The sequence below is a fragment of the Macaca fascicularis genome, chromosome 14 (assembly GCF_037993035.2).
Source record: "Macaca fascicularis isolate 582-1 chromosome 14, T2T-MFA8v1.1".
NCBI lineage: Eukaryota > Metazoa > Chordata > Mammalia > Primates > Cercopithecidae > Macaca > Macaca fascicularis.
Genome location: NC_088388.1, coordinates 85,214,440 through 85,220,439, shown reverse-complemented (window position 1 = coordinate 85,220,439; position 6,000 = coordinate 85,214,440). Strand labels below are relative to the sequence as shown.

At 43.1% G+C, this 6,000-nt stretch overlaps 1 long non-coding RNA gene across 3 annotated transcripts in view; it reads right to left on the bottom strand.

The window, feature by feature from the left end:
• Positions 1-1,927: 1,927 nt before the first annotated feature.
• LOC135967224 (uncharacterized) overlaps positions 1,928-6,000 on the bottom strand; it is a 99,339-nt gene continuing 95,266 nt past the window's right edge. The window contains exons 2-3 of one of the 3 annotated variants that reach the window (XR_012423589.1): positions 5,409-5,493; positions 1,928-2,120 (exon numbers count right to left, since the gene is read on the bottom strand). This is a non-coding gene — a long non-coding RNA (uncharacterized lncRNA). The remainder of the gene's footprint in view (positions 2,121-5,408; positions 5,494-6,000) is intronic. The other 2 variants (XR_010581212.2, XR_012423591.1) reach the window with 2 other exon arrangements.

Here is a 6,000-nt window from a genome sequence, read left to right as displayed (position 1 = left end):
CGGACAAGATGACGGATGCCACGCCTGGCTTATTAGTCACATTGGTGTTCAAGGAATAAACCACTTCATTTTGTATCCTCCAAAGGACAACATTCATTTATGACCTAAAGCTATTTAGCATGGAGTTTGTAATTCTACCCTTCTCAGAGTTACTGCTGGTGATTTAGGACTCAATATTATCCCATTATTATTTTGTCCATTTGCTTGAAATTACCATCCAATGGGCATTCCCTGAGCATCTAGTTTTACTCTCAAGACTTCCTAAGTCCCTCTCAGATACCTCTCAGGGTGTGTGAAAGAAAAGAGCACAGGCCTTTGGAGACCTACATTTGGACCCCACAGCTACTTACTAGTCATATGGTTCTGGAAAAGTTAATCTCTGAAGTGTGTGTGTGTGTGTGTGTGTGTGTGTGTGTGTGACAGAGCAAGACTCTGTCACCCAGGCTGGAGTGCAGTGGTGTGATCTCAGCTCACTGCATCCTTCGCCTCCCTGGTTCAAGCGATTCTCCTGCCTCAGCCTCCCAAGTAGCTGGACTACAAACGCATGCCACCATGCCCAGCTAATTTTTGTATTCTTAGTAGAGACAGGGTTTCACCATGTTGGCCAGGCTGGTCTTGAACTCCTGACCTCAGGTGATCCACCCGCCTTGGCCTCCCAAAGTGCTGGGATTACAGGCATCAGCCACCGCACCCAGCTAATCTCTGAATTGTGGATTCCCCATGTGTGAAATGGGATAATAACACCTGCCTTGCATATTTGTAGCCCAGGTTAAAGTGTCCACTATATGGAAGGTTCTCAGTAAAGAAGTTCTCCTTCACAGAAACCCTGCTGTTTTGCATGTCTTGAAATCTCTGTCTTCAGGATTGTTTCTCTGAGGTTTGCCTGGCCCTTTCCTTTCTTTCCTCCTTAAGCCTGCAAGGTCTCTGCAGGTCCACACAAGTTTCTGCTCCAATTCCAGACCTGCAGCATGCTAAGTCAGCACTAGCACTTCCTAGAGTAGGGGCTTTTCTCCACCCCATCATGGCTGAGCAATCACAAGCCAAGAAAATCTTGATCAGAAGATGAGATCATAGCTAAAGGCTCTGAGAGCTCCATTGTCTCAGCTTCAGATGCTATTATATAGAAGATTAAAACCCCAGTACTGTGACTCAGTGAGGGCCCAGTTAGGAGATTACAAGAGACAGTGCTGAAGCATTAAAGGTGATAAAGTAAGCATGCCTTCAAGCTACTGAGTATAGGAATTAGCTGTGGGCACACATCTTTGGCAGGCTAGGAACTAACCTTCCTGGTTCCTTCCTTCAAAGGGGTGGTAGTGTCAGGGGACTAGTATAGACATGGGTTGTAGGGCCTTAGAGATCTTTTATGTTTACCCTCTTTTACACAAATGGAGAAACTGAGGCCCACAAGCGGGAATTAACTTGCTCAGATTTGTATAAAGAGAAAAAGCCATATCTGCATTCAAATGCAGGACTCAACCTTATGTTCCAACTGTTTCTATTATCCTATGATAAAATAGTCATTGTTAAAATTTAATGCATTGTGGACACTCACTAAACTTGACTGTTAAATAAGAAGTGTAGGGAACATTGTTAACAGGATTTCTAGCAGGAGAGCATTCACTTTTTCATCGAATATTTATTGAGTCCTAGAAGGTAAGTAATGGCCAAATTGTTAAGGGTATCAGAGGCTATGCTTAGGCGTGTGGTTTGTAGTTTGTAGGCAACAGTCCATCAAAGATTTCAGAGAAGAGAATTAACATGATCAGTTTTAAAGAAAGCACACTAGCAGCAGAGGAGAGGATTAGAAAGCGTCAAATTAGATGCCCAAGGACTTACAGGGCTTTTAGAGTAGTCCTGGCAAGAGATGACTGATGGAGGTCTAAAGAAGGGCAGTGGCAGTAAGGACAGAGAGCAAGCAGAGTCAAAAGCCATTTCTTCTTTTTATTTTATTATTCTTAATTGACATATAATAATTGTACATGTTTATGAAGTACAGGGTGATATTTTGATACATGTATACAATGTGTAATGATCAGGTCAGGATAGTTAGCATAGCCATCACCTCAGACGTTTCTCATTTCTTCATGTTGGGAACATTCAAAATTCACTTTTCTGGCTATCTGAAAATACACAATCAATTGTTGTTAATTATAGTCATGCTACAGTGCTGTAGAACACTAGAACTTCCTCTTTTTTAGCTGCACTGTTGTATTTGTTAACCAACCTTTGGCTATTCCCCCTCTGCTCTACCCTTCCCCACCTCTAGTAACCATTATTCTACTCTCTGCTTCCATGAAATCAACCTTTTACACTTCTACATATAAGTGAGAACCCACCAAACACCATTTCTTAAATGCAGTTAATGGGACTTGGTGGTCAGTGGAAGGGCCAAGTAGAGCAGGAGGCTGGGCCCCAGGCCAGACCAAGCATAGCTTTTCAAGACTCCAGATTCCTGCCTAGGGCCCCAGGCTAACCAGGCAGGCTTCACTCATGGCAGGGCAGCTATTTCATGGCCACTGGGCAGGCTGCAGCCTGCAAACCCTCACTGAAATCCTGACTGTGCAATAAACCAAGGGCATCTGTTTCCCAGCAAAGATGGTTGGTCACGAGAGGCAGTTAAGGAATCTTATTAAAAGTTGTTTACCTAGAGACTTTCAATTAAGGGCAGAAATTCTTAAAGATTTAACTTGTTAGTTTCTACAGCTACTCTGGCTAAAGTTTTCTGATAAGAAGGTAAGCGGCATCCTCTACTTGCTATGGAGATCATGTATTGTAATACTTAATTACACAAAATTCAGCCACACACGGTGGCTCAAGACGCGGTGGCTCACGCCTGTTAATCCCAACAATTTGGGAGGCTGAGGTGGGTGGATTACTTGAGGCCAGGAGTTTGAGACCAGCCTGGCCAACATGGTGAAACCTTGTCTCTACTAAAAATAGAAAAATTAGCCAGGCATGATGGCACGTGCCTGTAGTCCCAGCTACTCGGGAGAAGGCTGAGGTGGGAGAATAATTTGAACCAAGGAGGTGGAGGTTGCAATGAGCTGAGATTGTGCCACTGCACTCCAGTCTGGGCCACAGACTGGGAAAAAAAAAAAAAAAAAAAAAAGAACCCCAAAACTATAAAGCAAACCATAAAATCTGGTATCAGGCAGTCCTAGGTTTGAGTCCCAGATGGGGGCTCACAAGCTGTATAACCCTGAGTAAGTTACTAAATGTCTTTTAAGATTCCTCTACCATAAAAAGGGGATAACAGTAGTACCTCTGCAAGGATTATTTTCTTAATGATAAGAAAAAATGCATTTTAAGTGCTCAGAACCACACTTGTCACAGAGCAAGTGGGCAATCAGGGTCAGCTATTGTTAATGTTAACATCTCTACTGACTTATTTTGTAGCATGGCATATAAATAATCACTTTTCCAAGTATGAAAAATTTTTGTGTTCACCACTGTAAAAACCTCCTGTTTGGATATTGTGTTTTAACCAAATGTCAAAGACTCATGAATGAATGTTGGGACAGAAGAACATTTGATATGTCTACTGTACGTGTAGATTTTATAAACGTGCAACGAAAGCTTTTGTTTTACTTTTCAAAAATTCCATGGTCAAGAGTGATTTTTCTTGATGACTTTGATTTTATTTGCCAGGTGACTTTGAGTAAATCTATTTGACCATTTTAATTTCATTTGCTGTCTCTGCAAAATAAACAGGGCTGGTCTTCAACTCCTGACCTTGTGATCTGCCCTCTTCGGCCTCCCAAAATGCTGGGATTACAGGCATGAGCCACTGCACCTGGCCTAAGCCCACCTTTCATGTCCGGCTCCAGCTTACTCTCCCAACCCTCATTCCCATGATTTTGCTTTCACGCATTCTGTTATAACCAGACTGATCTTGGCTATTTTCTTAGATCCTGTGTGTTTACTGCATCCATGTTTTACTAATGCTGCTCTTCACCTGGAAGCACTTCTCTCCCTTTGTCTGAATTCTTTCTCTAATCTCACCACCAACATTTATATGTCCAAATCCTCCCATTCATCAAAGCTTAGTGTGCAAAGTAGAGGTAATCTTTCTCTTTGGGAGTGAATGTCTCCCTCAGTGGAGCTCCCAGGATACTTTTTGTATGTACCTCTCAGGTGGTACCTGGTAGACCAAGTGGCACAGAGGTTAGGCACATAGGACCTTCAGTCACACCACCTGGCTTCGAATCTCCAGGGTTATTTAGCTAGGCAATATTGGGAAAGTTAAAACAAACAAACAAAAACTCTCCATGCCTCAGTTTCCTCACCTGTAAAAATGGAGTTGATGGTAGTTCCTACCTCTTAAGGTTTCTGTTAGGTTTAAATGAGGCCATAAATATAAAGTATTTATTTATTTATTTTTGAGACAGAGTCTCGCTCTGTCACCCAGGCTGGAGTGCAATGGTACGATCTTGGCTCACTGCAACCTCTGCCTCCCGAGTTCAAATGACTCTTGTGCCTCAGCCTCCTGAGTAGCTGGGATTACAGGCGCATGCCAACATGTCCTGCTAATTTTTGTATTTTTAGTAGAGACAGGGTTTCACCATGTTGGCCAGGCTGGTCTCTCGAACTCTGACCTCAAGTGATCCACCCACCTTGACCTCCCAAAGTGCTAGGATTACAGGCGTAAGCCACCATGCCCAGCCCAATATAAAGCATTTAGAATAGTGCCTTGTCTATACTGACTGTTTAATAAATGCTAGCTGTCATTATTACTCCTCTCCTCTACCTCATTTTACAGATATAACATCTCTGGGCCAGGCACAGTGGCTCACACATGTAATCCCAGCACTTTGGGAGGCCGAGGCAGGAAGATTTCTTGAGTCCTAAAGTCTGAGACCAGCCTGGCCAACATGGGAAAATCCTACTTCTACACAAAATACAAAAATTAGCCAGGCATGGTAGCACATGCCTGTAGTCCCAGCTGCTTGGGAGGCTGAGGCGGGAGGATCTTTTGAGCCCAGAATGTGGAGGTTGTAGTGAGCCAAGATTGTACCATTGCACTCCAGCCTGGTGACAGAGTAAGACCCTGTCTCAAAAAGTAAAATAAAAATAAAAATAATAACATATCTGTCTTATGTTCCCTCTTAGACTGTACACTTTGAGGGTAGGAGGACATGTGCCTGTTCTTTTTCTTTCTTTTTTTTTTTTTTTTGAGATGAAGTTTCGCTCCTGTTGCCCAGGCTGGAGTGCAATGGCACGATCTCAGCTCACTGCAACCTCCGCCTCCTGGGTTCAAGCAATTCTTCTGCCTCAGGCTACCAAGTAGCTAGGATTACAGGCATGAACCACCACATCCAGCTAATTTTTTGTGTGTGTTTAGTACAGATGGGGTTTTACCATGTTGGTCAGGCTGTTCTTGAACTCCTGACCTCAAGTGATCTACCCACCTCAGCCTCCCATCATGTTGGGATTACAGGTGTGAGCCACCATGCCCGGCCAAGCCTGCTTATTTTTTTGAAGCTCCTTTTATGCCTAGAATATAGTCAACACACAAAATTAATTATTTGACAGATTTTAGAAAACTTAAGGCCAACTCTTTTCCCCCTTTTCATATCCACAAGGTGCCTTTACATGAAATTAGTGATTCCATGAATTAAACAGACTTACTCTAATTGAATTTCAAATAGGACATTAGATTAAACAGTCTATAGACAGTTTCATATTAGTACATGTGGTAAGGACAGACATTTTTAAAGAATGTTACATGTGGTGTACAGTTATTTAACAGTAGAGCCTGGACTCTGGCCCATGGCTCCCGACTCCCAGCGCAGGGCCCATTCCACTGCTCCAAACTACCCAATTGTATTATCTTTGCTTCCCATGACCGTGGGTTAGTCTGGCTCCGGCTGGCCATGCACAACAGCCAAAGCCACCATGGAGCAGTTCACACTGCAGAGAGCAGCCTCACCCGTGATCCATGGACAAATTGGTGGACAAACATGTATTAGTGGAAAATATTATGTATTTGTTCAAAGTTCC